Source organism: Vanessa tameamea, chromosome 30 (assembly GCF_037043105.1).
Source record: "Vanessa tameamea isolate UH-Manoa-2023 chromosome 30, ilVanTame1 primary haplotype, whole genome shotgun sequence".
NCBI lineage: Eukaryota > Metazoa > Arthropoda > Insecta > Lepidoptera > Nymphalidae > Vanessa > Vanessa tameamea.
In genome coordinates, this window is record NC_087338.1 from 1,323,853 (window position 1) to 1,341,388 (window position 17,536).

A 17,536-nucleotide genomic window follows, 5' to 3' on the forward strand; every position below is an offset into this window, starting at 1 on the left:
ATAAAGAAATTAAATTATCGTTTCAACTTGTACGTATTAAGAATTTTATACTTTAGTTACCAGCTTTGAATATTGCTGTAATATATTTTAAGGAACTTTATTATAAAAGTTGAAAACATTTTCAACAGTATCGTAGTTTTTAGTTTTTGGAATACGTCGACTATCGTCCACGGATTTCACGTGTCTGATGTTTTGTACTCGAGCTATTGGTTCAGTATGTTTGTCTATGTGTTCATGTACTATAACAATTGCTTGAAACCTTCAGCCATCAACGCTGGTAGTGCAAGAATTATAAACAAATACATACAAAGTATTGATGTTAATTTCTAAAAGAGCTGATGAATTGGTTATACTTATAGACAGATTTTCAAAATTCTAACTATTATATAATTTATACTTATAGTAATATTTACATTTATTTTTTCAATCATTTCAATCTATTGTATCCTCCGTTACCTCCTCCAACGTTACTAGGCAGAATATTTTGCACATTGCGCATAATTATGGACTATTAAAAAAAAAATTTGAGTGGAAATAAGTAGTTAAGTATAATAATGTTGTATTATAAATGAAGATATATTAATCATAAACTCTTAGTAGTGCACTACATAGCTTAGTTATTATCAAATCGAATGAAATACGTAAATCTAAGGTTTGTTTATCTTTTTTCCTACTTTCATTGGAATAGTAGGCTATATTACACATATGACACATTTTGTTCAGATTACATTCCCCCAAGGTCTACATGTCCCCATTCAATTATTATTTCATTAACTGTGAGCATTATATCATTTTTAACAATATTATTTTCCTATAAGTATAAAATAATTAATTATGCTTCAATTCTAGTATCAAAATGAAGATAAGGAGTTCAATGACGTGTTTTTTAAACAAAGAATCGTCTACTAGCGGTGATCACAGCACTCCTCAGCTCAGATACGATTTGACGTCTGATTCGTATCGTGCCACTTCAGACGCCTCCACTTATATGTCAAGGACGTCACTTCCGACCTCTGTAAATAGGTAAATAAATCACACAACAAGGTTTTTCTGACAGCCGGTCACAACCATTCCTACATACACAGGACATATTGTGGTAAGCGTGTGTGTGTACGAACACAAGCGTACTCTCTATTCTCTCACTTCCTTGGTCATTATCTGTTGGAGATTCCAAGCACGAAGAAAAGGCGGAATGGCGAAAAGAGATGTACAAGGACAATAGATGTTCCTATTAAATCCGCGGTAAGAATGCTCTACGCGTCCACTCTTGCAGGGAACATGCACTTAAAGGCAGAATGATACATTTCATGTTACTTTTCAACACGAGCAGCAAGTTCAGGTGCAAAACTCGTAACAGCTCTAACAACAATAGGGGTATAGCAGTTTAAAAACTGGCAACTTCTAAAAACTTCGCTGCTACAGAAACTTTATTCGACAGAAAAACCCTATCATTTATATTAGTAGTAATATATAGTATTTATAACAATATATATAATTACATATTTAGGATTTAACATGACTTAGTACCCGTGTTCTTATACGCTAGCCAATAAACCAACATTAAAAAGACTACTTATGAAAAAGACAGATTCAAACTTCTAAATCGTCTTTGTCGTTTAAAATGATCATTATTAATAAATTATAACCCGCTGCTGGATACAGGCCTTTTCCAGGCGTCCCAATTCTCTGATCATTATTAATTAATTATAACCCGCTGCTGGATATAGGCCTTTTCCAGGGCTCCCAATTCTCCACCTTCGCCACCTGGACGAAGGCCGCTGCTCTGCACTACATAATGTACCATTACTTTAATCTCGTTTAAGATTTCGTGAAGATTTATACGAACTCAAATGCAAGATGCGCATCTTCGGGGAATCCGTCAGCCTTTGCCACTGCATCGCGGACGATTTTCAGAAGCGAATGATGTTTCTGGAGAAACGTTTACAGAATTTAGAAGAACGTCATAAACTTTTGGTTTGTCGCTTTCGTATTGCGTTTATCCAACTAAAGTACAAAGTAACTTATTTGTTCGTAGTTTTAAACTACAGCATAGGGGTATGACATATTTATAATTTACTTGGTGGTAGGGCTTTGTGCTTCCCTTCTGGGTAGGTGCCACCCACTCATCAGATAACCTACCGCCAAACAGCAGTACGCAGTATTGTTGTGTTACGGTTTGAAGGGCGAACGAGCCAGTGTAACTACAGGCACAAGGGACGTAATATCATTATTTAAAAACTTGGTGGCGAATGGTTAATATTTCTTACAATGTCATTTAGGCTAGGCCGTCTACCTATATCACACACACACACATCAGCCCGCATTCGTCCACTGCTGGACATAGGCCTCTCCAAATGCACGCCACTGTGGTCTTTCTTCGGCAACTCGCATCCAGCTCCTGCCAGCCGTCTTGCGCAAATCGTCACCCCACCGTGCCTGAGGACGTCCTATACTACGTTTGCCGAGACGCGGTCTCCACTCTAGAACACGGTTTCCCCAACGGTTATCGGTTCTACGACAAATATGGCCAGCCCACTGCCACTTCAGCTTACTAATCCGGTAATTACTTAAGACGAAAGTCTTCAACCAGTGCGTCCTACCCGTCATGACATACGGAGCCGAAACGTGGACACTCACGACAAAGCTGGTCCACCGGGTTAAAGTCGCTCAGCGTGCTACCTATATCATAAAAAATATATTAAAAGTACGTCTGAGCAGAGGTGTATGCTCTAATTAAGAGACCCATAGTATAAAATAACGCAATATTAAGTTTTCGCTCGTTTATTTTATTGCTACTTGGATGCAGGACTCTGTGTAAAACAGTCTGCGTGTAGTATTTTTGAGTTCCCGTTTGATAGGTGATTGAACCAGTTTAACAACAGGCACACGGGATAAACCACCTTAGCTCCATCTATCGTCTGTCAAGTTGATGGCGAATTGGTTATATGAGGAATGATTAATATTTCTCACAGTATTAATAATGTCTATGGAGAGTACCAATGCAGTCCATAACTAACCTACCTGAGGTTAGGTTAGGTTTTCTGTTAATTAACCATTAACTTATATTTTATCCTTGCTTTGAGCTTACATAACCAAATATTTAAAATGTAAACAATGAACGCTATGACGTCACATATATTTTTGTTTATAATTAAAATATAGTATTTTATTTAACATTGGACAAATTGAATTGAATTGTTTTATAATTATTTCAGAGTCGCGAGAGCAATTATTCAGCTATAATACAGAAAAATCAACGGTTGTCACATAAAACTCGACAAGAAGTAAAGGTAAGGAGTTTTGTTACTATTTTAAGATAGACTGGCCCATTGGTTGCTTAGCCACCAATAAGTCAAAGACATTTTTAACTTTGCCGTTTCATAAATTCAAATCATTTGTAAAAAATACATTGGTAAATAAGGCATGTTATTCGATACAAGATTATATAGATGATAAAAAAGCGTGTAGTTAATGCTTGTTGACTTCCAGGCAGGATATATAACATACATATATAATTGTATTTAACTAACATGACTGTATATTTAGTTGTTGGAAAAGAATAACTAGTGAGTTTCTTGCCGGTTCCTCTCAGTATAATCTACATTCCGAACCGATGTTAGCTTAACTTAATACGGTTTGATAAATGGCGATTCAAAAGTGCTTCTAAAAGCCTACTTGAATACAGTATATTGATTGATTGATTTTGGGTGTAGATCAAAGGATTCCGGGTTAGAATCTTCGTTCGGACAAATAAGATAGACTTTTACATATTTACCGATTTACAGTTGCGTCGGGTGTTTATACTTACGTCAATAACTTCAACTTTTGAAGTTTTTGGGCATTAATTTAGTGTTTGATATTGGCACTTCTTAAAAATAATAAAGTCTTATTTCTATAAAACCACGTTTGAGTGTTATATTTGACAAAAGCAATGAACTATACGTTCTTTTATAAATTTTTATAAATTTTTCCATCGTGATTTTTTATCAATATTAAATTAGATCTCCAAAAACAGACGGACCGACGGAATCGTTTACCCATAAATAGTAATATATTTACAAGGCAAGTTACGGGAATAATTTGTGGACCCGTATTCCCTTAAACTTAAGCGGAAGATATATAAGATCATGGTAATAATTGCGGATAATAAAACCTGCTGTTCTGTATGGATCAGAGTGTTGGGCTACAAAAGGGATGACTGAAAGACAATTGCATGTGGCGGAGATGAGAATGCTGAGAGGAATGTGTGGTGTTACGCGAATGGATAGAGTAAGGAATGAGTACATAAGAGGAAGTTTGAAAGTGGCACCGGTAACCGAGAAGCTATCTGGAAACCTGCTGTCATGGTATGGGCATGTTATGCGGAAGAATGAGGACCATGTTGTGAGAAAGGTCTTGAGCATGGACGTGGATGGATATAGAGGCAGGGGGCGACCAAAAAAACGATGGATGGATTCAATGAAAGACGATATGGCTGGAAAGAAAGGTACTTGTGAGACGTCAGACAGAGAAGTATGGAAGAAGACATGCTGCGCCGACCCCAAATTAAATTTGCTATAAGGGCAGGAGGATGATGTTGATTTACGAGGCAAGTTACAATCATAAAACGCTATTGACGTATTCAATGAGATATTTTTTATAGTATAGGTAGATAGGGTAAATGGGCCATCTATTGGTAAATGGTGGATACAACCCATAGATTTTGTCTTTGTAAGAAATATTAACCATTTTTAATACGTCACCTTGGCAGCTAAGATGTTTTGTTCCTTGTGCCTGTACTAACAGCTTACTCGCCTTTTAAACTGGAACGCAACAGTACTAAGTATTATTATTTAGCAGTAGATCATATGATGAGTGGATGATGTATCCAGTAGATGATCTACTCAGATGGTCTTGAACAAAGCCTTATCACAAAATAAATCTAAGACAATGTCTTAGGCTTTTGATTTCGTACGAGAGACTTTCTGTCAGCCTAAACTTTTCAAATTTCTCTGTCGAAAAATGCTCAATTCTCAAGAATTAAAAACACAGACAGAAGTGTTAACTTAAACTGTCCGAAATACGGATACGAATACGGCTAGCGCTGTGGGTTAGAGTGAGAGAGAAAGAGCCTTCCTACCGTATGCGTAAGAGAAAGGGAAGCCAGACAGACTGGCGCCGCAACGCGTTACGTAACGAAGCGGTTTACCCTGCCCATAAGAAGTTATCACTTCAATAAAGTTGTTAACAGTATTGACCCGTGATTTAACTAAATAGTTAGGCGCCATTTATGAGTTATCAATGCAGGTACGTATTGTCTAACATGTAATCTTCATCAAATAAAAGATGAGGTGATGATGATGAGGGGATGAGATACCAATATCGTATATTAAACTGATTGTGTATTTCACGAAATTGATTATATAAGCTGAAACAAAGCGTTTGATATCAAGAAACCATTATAAAGATCTGTCTATACTATATATAATTCCCTCCTATTATAGAATATCTTATAGGTAAGCATTTCTTAATAACCAAACTATTTTCATGATAATTCTTTAAAATAACGATTCAAAAGTGCTTGTAAATACATACTCGACTACAGATTATTTTGGTGGCAGACACTTTGATTGGAACTTTTTCGCCAGACGATACAAAGGTCGAAAAGTGTCTGAATATAATATTAGGTCGACTATTTTAAGATCCTTGTAAATGCCAGGTCAACCTTCATCCCTAAAGTACCCTTTTAGACGTGTGAAACAGTGTTACTTTATTTAAAAGTTAATTCTGTTGCCATATTTAAATAAAGTTGTTAAAGAACGCTTGTGTCTTAAGGTTTTTATACGATTACTACAACTTGATAACATACTTGGAATTCTATTTCTTTTTGATATTGAATATAAACAAATTTTCAAACAAATCCGCTCAGACTCTAGGTCTAGATAGTAACAACATACGGTCGTTCTAAAACACAATTTGATATTTATCTAACTGTTTAAATTAATAGTAAGCTTTAAACGTTATGAATTAACAATCGTTTAAGTATGGTTTAACTAATCACCCCCCATACAAATTCTATATAATTAAAGCCGTAATAATTAACTAATTACTTAAATTATCATCAAACGGTTACCGCATTGTTAATTATTTAAAAGATAAGAGGTGTTCCGTTTCGTTATTTTAAACATACAAAAATTTATAAAACTACATAATTAGTAAATTGTTTAGAATTAAGATCTAAGTCCAAGAATAAGGCTTAGTTATATTTACTTACATTGGAAACTAATGTTATTATTATTAAGAACAAAATAAGAACTATTAATAAAATTTAAAAAAAATAGTGTTCGATATTATATTGATACAAACAATTCAAATATTAAAGGAATCGTGCAAACATTAGTGACAATATAATAAAAAAAATTAAAAATCAATAAAACAGAGGCTTCATTACAATATTAAAGTTTGTTTTTTCGTTCACAAATTAATAATAGTATCTTGATGAGATGGTATTGCTATTAATAATGTACTAGGCGTTTTTATGTCGTTCTAGTGATCAAATGTTTGTCACCGTAAAATTGTAAATAACGTTAGATTATAATCTATCTCGCGAGATTGTGAACTGTCGAAAGATTGTGAACCGTAACATATTGCTTACGATTGAATGCAATATTTTTGGGGAGATATAATCTATCGAAGTGCGTAATTTCAGTTAAATTGTAAACACTAACCTAACCGAAATATCATAAACTGTCGAAATTTTTGAAGTTGTTTTTTAAGTAAAATCACCGTTCAGAATATTTCGGCATTTTATAATCTCATGAGATAGATTACAGTCTAACGGCATTTACAATTGTACGGCGATATATACATACGATTTCAACCTGTTAATATAATAAGGAGGCGTTTTATTATTTACTAGCGACACGACCCGGCTTCGCACGGTTGCTGCGCACAATGCTGCCACTAAATATACTACAGAATTTCTTACAACGTTCACAGTTTTTCAGTCTTTAGACAATACAAAGCGCTATATCTCTGTCTTTTAAATCTGTGATATCTTCGAAAATATTCATTTAAATTACATTCTGTAAGTCTGATCTAAGCATACATAGGGACAGACAACGGTAAGCGACTTTGTTTTATACTATGTTATGATATGTAATACTTATCCAGACGGGCTTGCACATAGCCTTAAAACTCCGGTCTATACGTTTTTGGAACTTGATAAAAACATTTATAAATATGACTACATGTTATAAACTAAAGTCATCCCGTCGTGTCTGTACGCGGTAACTTCAAAAACGAACAAACGGATTTGTATACTGTTTTCACTAATGAATGAAATTATTCTGGGGGGGAAGGTTTAGGTTAATTCATTAAAAGTTATGTGTTAATTGGCTGCGGTATGATGATGATTGTTGAAGTTGTCGGAAACAATTATGCCGACCAATATATGTACAGCCAATTCCAATGGAAGTAGGAAAATAGATAAACAAACCTTAGATTTACGTATTTCATACGATTTGCTAATAACACAGCTATATAGTGCACTACAAAGAATTTATGATTAATATATCTTTATCTATAATACAGCACTATTACACTTAACTACTTATTTCCACTAAAATTTTACTTCCAAAATTCCGATAACAGTTTCGTCGACGTTCAAAACGCCATTTTTTCGCAAATCCATATTGAATATCACAGATTAATCAAGCTCGATATCGCATCAGTTTGCGGTCAAATGTTGTTTATTTTTCTTTTGTCCTCTCATGGTTGCAATAGAGTATATGTTATGAGTAAACTTTTGTGTTGACCCTTATTTAACCTTAACACTGTGTCCATGCATCTAACTTATAATGAAATATCATCCAAAGTTGCACGCTTATAGATGATATATAAAAATAAAAAAACTACAGAGATATTATTTACAAAATACGAACTCACCGCTGAACAAGATGAAATTTCAATAACATTTATGCGACTATGATAATGATTTAAAAAATCGTTTACAAGTTTAACTGAATGTCTGTTCATATAGTTAAAATAGAAATTAAATTAGTATCTGGGTACTATCTGGTATCCGGCGGAATTTGAAAACTACGATTTTTTTTTAATAAACTTTGGCAAGTGTAGTTGTTCCGAACGCATAGCCGTAATTCCATAACTAGGTTTCAGCGCTAAATGCAACGCGACGACCCGAGTACCATGTCGCCGGAAATCCGGCTAACCGAACTTACAGCTCATCGGACATCCGGTATCCGGCTAAGCAACTGTCCGTTTCATCTCTCTACTCATACGTATTTAATGTTATGAGAGGACGTGTCCTCAGACGTACTGTTAATGATTCATTATAGTCACAAATACTTATAAAAATTACACCAATACGCTAAATATTTTTTATTATTTGTTTAATTTTAGAAACCTTTAAACCTGATGTTGAAATAAAATCAAAATTGTCAATAAATTCTTATTTACATTAAATCGGTGGCCGCCATTTTATATTTCTAATTTTACGCGGGAAATATTCATTTTTAAAGAGATACGAATGACGTTCTGAAATCGATTACACGTATTCTTATGAAATCGAATACAATACCAAAATATGAATTTATTGAATATGTAATATTAATATAAATGTAACTGCATAAGTATATCTAAAATTTACAGTCGTTGAGAAAAAGGGGATTATACAATGTTTGAAAAGGTTTAATTTAATTCGGCAAAATAAATTCAGTTTTTTTGCCATAAACATAAATTAAATTTAAACATTTTTTTTAACCCCGCAAAAACGCTTCAGTCATTTTGGTGACGTCGATTTGATAAAAACAACAGTTGCGTATTTACGACTGGCACTCAACGTTAACAGCTATAAATATTTGGTGTTTTTTGGGAAAATAGTGAATTAAAGTCGCTATCGTTGGTGTGTACTGTACAAATACTAGCATTAAAACTCCAGAAAAGTTGTTTATCAAAGTGTCAGATGATATTGAAATTACACATTTGCCTATATGACGTCACACCAAGGCGACTTGTGTTTTAGGTCACATGAGATACAGATACAGCCTAAAAATAACGACTTTTAATTTTAATATAATCAAACAATAATGTGCTTTTAGAGCTCAAAATCAGAATATTGAAGTATATTTCTACATATATTTTAATTTTTATCAAATTTAATAATTTATTTTTCACCACTGAAAGTACCCTATTTATAGTTTTATTAATTAATTGGAAATATTCCTAACACTTCAGAGTTCTAACCTATTAACGGACTTAGGGACTATCAAGCACAAAATATATGATTGAGTTCCTAAAATTAGCGCCCATAAATATACTCTAGTTTAAAATTAATAATATAGATTAATAATTCATTTTATACGAATTTTGCAAATCTATTGCAATACTAATTCGACGATACTAATAGTAATCATGAAACTTTATTCAAATATTTTTTCGTACATATTTAATTAAAGATGGGTATCTCGTAAACTGGCAGTCAATTTCTATCGAAGAATGAAGGTAAAGTAGATTTACGTAATCCATGCGATGCCAATGACACTTGTATATCGTGCATCACAAACAGTTCTTGATTAATATATCTTTATTTAAAATACAATACTATTTCACTTAACTACTTATATCAACTGTAATTTTACTTCCAAAGTTCTGATAACAAGTTCATCGACGTTCAATAAACATTTTTTTTTTCGAAAATCGAAAATGAATGTCATAGAAGAATAGATTATTCAAGCTCTCCAGTGATATCGCTTCAATTTTATGTCAAATAATGTTTATTTGGCTTTTGTCCTCTTGTGGTTGCAACCACTATAGACTAGGTATAGGAAGTCCCGTCTTGGGGCGAATGCCATCCAATACAGTGATTGTCATTTACGTTACACGACTAAATGTATGCACTTGTATTACTTATTAAAAAAAAAAACAAAATAGTTTGTTTATGAACTTTAACCTATAAAATCTTGTAAATTAAATTAATAAAATATCACTGACAATTGACATTAGGTATGTATAACATTAACCTCAAATTTAATAAATAAATTATTCGGATAATTTAACATGAATATTTTTTCGAGTTAATTTCTATTTATTATCTATGTAGTCTAAATAAAATAAATAAATCTATTTTACTTATTTATTGGATATAAGCATTCGTTTGTTAATTTTTACAAATTTCTAGTTTTATTTTAAAGTCTATTTCGATTGGGGTGTCTAAAATAAGCCGATGAGCCGAGATGGCCCAGTGGTTAGAACGCGTGCATCTTAACCGATGATTTCGGGTTCAAACCCAGGCAGGCACCACTGAATTTACATGTGCTTAATTTGTTTATAATTCATCTCGTGCTCGGCGGTGAAGGAAAATATCGTGAGGAAACCTGCATGTGTCTAATTTCAACGAAATTCTGCCAAATGTGTATTTCACCAACCCGCATCGGTGCAGCGTGGTGGAATATGCTCCATACCTTCTCCTCAACGGGAGAGGAGGCCTTAGCCCAGCAGTGGGAAATTTACAGGCTGATTATGTTATGTTTATGTTTATGTCTAAAATAACTGCAGTTATCCAAAATACTTCCTCGTTCTAAACAATAATAATGAATTCATTTAAAGCATTTTAAGACTATTTTCCTATCATGTACAGTATAAATAAACAAATAACAAAATTATTTGGTCGATTTATTAATTTGATATCCTAACAATTAATATAAAAATTATACCTTCCAGTAAAATTTGTATTATGTTTCCTAAGACGTCCGAAGTCAAGCTTACAGGCGTAGATTGCTGACTTGAGCTGGCGGTATCATTGTCATTGTGTCCACCAGACTGGTGCTCAGATCTCTGATTTTCACGGGTCGTTTGAGGGCCCGTGCTTTCAGGTCTGGCCTCCAAAAGGGCTTCTTCCACTTGGGTGCCACTAGTATGTACCGACCTGAGGCTGAGTTGAGGTGGCCTATTACTCTGGGTATCAGACTGGGCAGTGGAAACAGCCATGACAGTCGATAGTGCCAAGATCTGCTGAACGCGTCGTGAAAGCAGGCGTTCGAGTCTAGCAAGTCTACAGTAACATAGTTTGTTATCATGTGTGCGGTCCGAGACGCGAACAAGTCTATGTCTGGTATTCCTCACAGATTGAACAGCCTCATGGTTGCTTCTTCTGTGAGATGCCACTCGGAGCCGGCGCGAATGCGCGAGAGATGGTCGGCTTCGGTGTTGTACAGTTCTGGCAGGTGGTGAGGGAGAAGTACAACATTGAGGTGATCTACAAGAGCCAGCAGTTTTTGAGTCAGATCTAGCAATTGTCATAACCGGGTTCCTCCCTCGTTCTTTATATAGGAAACAACTGTTCTGTTGTCGCACTGAAGAATTACTCTCGAGTCTTGGAGCAACATTGCTCTGGAGGATATGGCGGCTATGACTGCATACATCTCCTTCAAATTGCAGTGCCATTTGCTCTGGTGGTGTTCCTATGACCCTTTCACCATTTCGTTGTTCACAAGGGCTCCCCATTGAATGTCCGACGCGTCGGTGATGACGCGGTTCGTGGCCCTTCTCTGAGGATGACTGGGTGTCCTCTGACTGATGTTCTTTAACCACCACTCCAGTTCTGTACGTACCTCGTCCGGATACCGCTTTGATAAGTGAGCATACCTCCTGGGCTTGTTGCTGTGGTACTGCAGGACTCGGCAATGCAACCTTCCCCGGTGGGTGATGAAAGTTGCAAAGTTGAGGTATCCTAAGAGGCGTTGCGCCTGCTTTAGGTTCCAACTGCCGGTCGTAAGCCGCACGAGCGAGAGAAATTCTGACGAATTTTCTTTATTTATTCTAAGGGCAGGGACTTGGTGTTGAATTTGGTGTCCCATCTTATTCCCAGAAAGTTTATTAATCTCGTTGGTGTCATAATAATTTTTTCCATATTGATCCACCAACCTAGGTTGCTCAAAAAACGTAAAGCCATCTTTACTTGAACTTCCAAAACGTCTCTGTCCTGGTGTACGAGCAGATAATCGTCTAGATAAACCACTAGACGCAGACCGTTCTTGCGAAGGATTTCGGCTGTCCAGTTTGTTACCGAAGCAAAAACCCCCGGTGCTGCAGCTAATCCGAATGGCAGACAAGTCATCTGAAGGAGACGAAACTGATCTGGAGAAACCTCCTGTGCTGCTCTTTTATTGGAAGATGATAATAAGCCTGGCTTAAATCCAGTTTGACCATCCAATATCCATGTTGTAAGGAACTTGGGAACTTGTTGATGGTGGAAAAGATTAAAATGTCTCGGTTTTATGTACTGATTCAACGCTTTGAGGTTGAAAATTGTTCGATTTTTTCCATTGGTCTAGGGAATTATAAAAAGCGGAGATATGAAAGACGGTTTCAGGGGAGCGGGTTCTAAAACTCTCAATCGAATTAAATTCTGAATTTCGATTGACATTAAATGTGATGTTGGAGTTTGAAATTTTGCTAATACATCCAAGGTTGGAAGAACCAATGGAGGTGTTTCGTTGAAGGGGAGTTGAACACCTGTTATTAATTTTTAATATTACGTTGGGTGCATTATAGCGAGTCCATGTGTTTCGATAGAGTCTTAGACACCCGCCTGAAAATCCTGTCGAGTCATTTATTTTTATTTCCTGACTTTCTTCCCGTCTTGTACTTGCGTCCCCCTCCCCCATTTTTTTTTGCAGAGGAGTTATTCGGATAGAATCGCTCAGAATCTCTGTTTTCGTTCTGTTTAGTTTTATTAGCATTTGGCCTAGCTCGAAATGGCTTTGCACTGACAGTAGTAGGCGAAGGTTCAGGCGATTTAGGCCGTGTGCGAGAGGCAGATGTTGCCCGCTTTTGTAATTTATCTAAACCACCAATTTTTTGTATATACGCTGTTAGTAAGCTGGGGTTAAACATATAATCACAAGAAGGGGGTATTTTCTCTAAATCTTCTCTGATATATTTATCCTTTAATTTCTTTAAAAAGTCCCTACGGCGTAATTCTAAAACTTCGGCTCGTTTACCGCAAATTATCTGACTTCGGACGTCAACCGGAACACAATAATATTGATTCTAAATTTAAATGTATTGTAACAGAGATAAGGCAAAGAATGCCATGCGTGATGCCCAAAGATAACTGTTGGTTTCATTTGTTAACATTTTCCACGTTATGAGCAAACATGACGTAGAGACTTAACTAGTGACTAATAACAATTATTGATACAGTCCACTTTATAATTGTTACGCATTGATATATATGTATTTTTTTATCTTTCTTCTAGGTAATTAATGACAAAATAAAGTCACTATCAATGAGTCAATACTACAGATTAATGGAATATTTTAATTTAAAATTAGAACGCATCAAAATATACCAAGAATTTTTTTTTTTAAATTACCAATACGTCATAGAACCTCACGGTGTCTTCCTTGTCAGTTTCGCAATATTAGTTTTAATTTATTTCGAAGTATTAATTTCGTGTATACCAATAATATATCAAAGAACAAATATTTGAGTATATATTTTAAAAAAAATATAATACTTTTTAAAGTCGTCTAATATTTAATTTAATAGTCATAATACTTTCATTCGAATAATTTATCTTTTTTATATTGTGAATTTATCTTTATTAAAAAATATAAATTAATTTAAAATACCAAAACTACAACAATTTTAAAGTTTTTGTGTGTCGCGTATAATTAAATTTTAATTTAGTTTATTTATATGGCTATAGAATACCAAAACTTCAGATAAAAAGCGATAGATGAGTGAGGTTTTATTTATTTATAATAAATTATATTTTTTAAAACAATGAAATAGAAATAGGCGGTGATGATCATTTTCGTCCTAAGCCGTTATTAATATATCATCTTTTTCAGACGAACTCATCATTTTATTTTATTCATATGGACCAACTTGGCCTTTGCCCTTGGCCCAGTTCTTCGTAAATAATTTTTCCATGATATACAAAAAGTACCAATCGAGTTTGTTAAAAACGAAAACAATGGAAAAGTACTTAATACAAAAAGTATCATAAACAGTGCAGTGTTGCCAGGTTTAAATCGTATTCATACGATTTTTTAGATGTTTTATGAGTGCGATCACAAGATATAAATAGTACATGATTCATACGGTTTTATCAAAATCAAAGTTATCAATTGTCACTTTTTAGGGTTCCGTACCACTAAAGGAAAAAGGAGATACAGATGGACAGTCTTTTTAAACAGTATAGGTGGCAAACCAGGTGGTTCACCTAATGGAAAGTAACTATCACCGCCTATGGACACTTGTAACACCATGGTCCTTGCTTTACCAGCCTAATGTGTAGGTTATTTTCTTGAAGGTGCCTAAGTCGTATCGGTTCGGATAAACCGCCGTGGAAAGATGGTGGTTTCAAACATAGACAAGTTTTGGAACTTAGTAAAAATTAATACAAAGTTAAATATGTTATATGTGTCTGCGAGTTATTGTCATAATATTATATATATATTTATATTAAGAACCCTTTAACCGATATATTGCCTATAACAATCACAAGAGGACAAAGGCCAAATATTATACAACACTAGCTTAGCCCGCTCGGCTTCGCACAGGTGCAATGCTGATACTAAATATACTACAGAATTTCTTACAACGTTCACATTTTTTCAGTCGTTAGACAATACAAAACTGCAATCTGTAATATCTTCGAAAATATTCACTTAAATTAATTGGATAAGGATTAATGCTGTATTGTTTAAAATCGCTTCGAAAATAAGCCATTATTTCTCGCGAAAAGTAAAGGATAAAAAAGGTTATTGTGGGTTATCCCTAAGAGATAGACATATAATATCGCGGACTTTTTGAAGACCTTTTTAAGGTATACAATATATGTAGAACATCATTTTGATGTATCTCGTAGGGTTCAGCCAGCGTTTGCAATGTAAGCGCAAAAAATGAGTTTGTTTACATCACTTCAGAAACCTCTAAAATTATCAGTGTTTCTCTACTATATTGTGCATGTATTATACATATAAACCTTCCTCTTGAATCAATCTGTCTATTGAAAAAAGGCCCGCATCAAAATCCGTTGTGTAATTTTTAAGATTTAAGTATACATAGGGACAGACTATAAATAACCGAGATGGCCCAGTGGTTAGAACGCGTGCATCTTAACCGATGATTTCGGGTTCAAACCCAGGCAGGCACCACTGAATTTTCGTTTGCTTAATTTGTGTTTATAATTCATCTCGTGCTCGGCGGTGAAGGAAAACGTCGTGAGGAAACCTGCATGTGTCTAATTTCAACGAAATTCTGCCACATGTGTATTCCACCAACCCGCATTGGAGCAGCGTGGTGTGGAATATGCTCCATACCTTCTCCTCTACGGGAGAGTGTGCAGCAGTGGGAAATTTACAGGCTGATTATGTATGATTATGTAGGGACAGACAGCGGTAAGCGACTTTGTTTTATACTATGATATAAATAATGACTTGACATAAAATTGACGAGATAAAATGTGTTTGTGAAAATTCGTTTTGAACGCTGACAAAACTATTGTCGGTACTTTAAAAGTATAAAAAAATATTTATTGAAATAGTTAAGTAGTTAAGTGAAATAGTGTTGTATTATAAATAAATATATATTACTCAAGAACTGTTAGTGATGTACGATATAGAAGAGTCATTAGAATATCGATTTGTTCATTTTTATTGTGTCGTCGATTGCAATATACTGTGGAGATTAAAACGATTATATCGTGCTTTGTGTGTGTAAATATGTCCTCTTGGTTATTTGCTGAGAAAATTATTTCAAATTACTGTCAATATAAAGGTATTATATATGTTTTTTTTTTTCAAATAACTTTCTCAGTGTTGCGAATTTTTATTAACACATCGCTAAGGTAAGACATTTGGCAACACTGGCACTTTGTAAAGATTGTTTTATTAAGAGTAAAAGAAGTTAAGATAGAGTCAATAGGTAAGTAAGATCGGAAAAACGTGCGTTTATCACAAATAAGTGTATTATGGGCAAGGAATGATGATCTTTAGTCCAAATAATATTGTTCAAGGGCATTGGACGTTTGTTTACGGAAATTGTTAAAAATTACCATAAATTAATGCTTTACTGAAGATCAAGGGTACGTGATCGTATTTATTTCTAAAATTATTGACATTTAAGACCAAAAGTTACCAGTCGAGAAAAAGATAATAACTCTTAATATAACTTATATTATGAATTCTATAGTTCCGAGTTTATTTGTTTGTTTGTTAAGCTTACACGCCTTAACTTCTCAACTGATCATCATGAAATTATACAGGTATAGAAAAGGACTCATGAAGTTACTAAGAACAAACCGAACGCACCCCCCCCCCCCCCCCCGGATAAGCACAGACGGAAACTAATTTATTATAGTGCTAGTTGTTATCTGCGACTTTGCTCGCGTTTTAGGGGTTGATAGTCAGTAGTCTATGTCCTTCCTTGAAGTTCAAGATTACTGTATACAAAATTTCATGAAATTCAGTTCAGTGATTTGTCTGTGAAAGAGCAATAGACAGACATAAAGACATCTTATATATAGCTGCACGTAGAAGATCGGTTATGGTCCTTTTTTGAAGAGCTCTAACCGTAGATGTGCCGAAGGCGCTATGGCTCTATACATATATATTTAAAAAAAAAAACAAATTAAAATGTGCGAACATACGTCGTCGTTACAATTAAATTAAATCAAAACAAAACCTGTTATAGGTTTCGAAATTCCTAAAAATCTTTTGAATAAACGCGAAGTTTCGCGGTCGACCCACCAGTATAAAGTTATTATATTAATATTAGTATATAAATAAAGCTTGACAGAAATGACGTATGTAATATTAATGTTGACACATTCGTCGTCGGTCGTGTCAATATTTCTATAGTTAGATTTTGCGCGCGAGACGCAAGGTACACAATATTGATTAATGTTATACTTACCTAATTAAAATGTTACCTGATTTATACACTTTTTAAAGTACGTCTCCTGCGTTCCAACTATTGTAAACAGTAATTTATTATTATATAGATCTATAGGTACATTACAAGTAAATATCATAAATTAATGTTGTTTACAGAATCTAATTCATAAGGGGCATTTGGCCAGATTAGAAATAAAGAAAAAAACAAAAATAACAACAACAAACAAATTACAAATGACACTGTTTTAGCATAATATTGATATATGCTTTGTTTGGGATCTTATAGAATGCCCCGATTTTATGCCCTAAGTTAATGACTGCTTTATAACTTAGTACATAAATTGCAAAATGTTATAACGCCACATTTATTGTATTACGCAAATACTATCAAAAAACTTTCTACTTATTACTCGTCCATGATGTTTGTAGTACATATTAAGTAATTACCTACCTATTATAATTTATAAATTTTAAATTAAATACACAATTAATGTCAAAGATCTTTACAAACAACGTTTAGACAGTATACTATAAAACACGTACAAATATTGATAAATGTAATATATTCACTTCAATGAAATTCCACCGTCCGATAACAGAAAAAAATAATATTACAAAGCAATTAAAA

The 17,536-nt window shown here is 34.3% G+C and overlaps 1 pseudogene; it reads right to left on the reverse strand.

The window, feature by feature from the left end:
- Nucleotides 1-10,757: 10,757 nt before the first annotated feature.
- LOC113404600 (uncharacterized) lies at nucleotides 10,758-11,923 on the reverse strand (annotated as a pseudogene).
- Nucleotides 11,924-17,536: the final 5,613 nt, after the last annotated feature.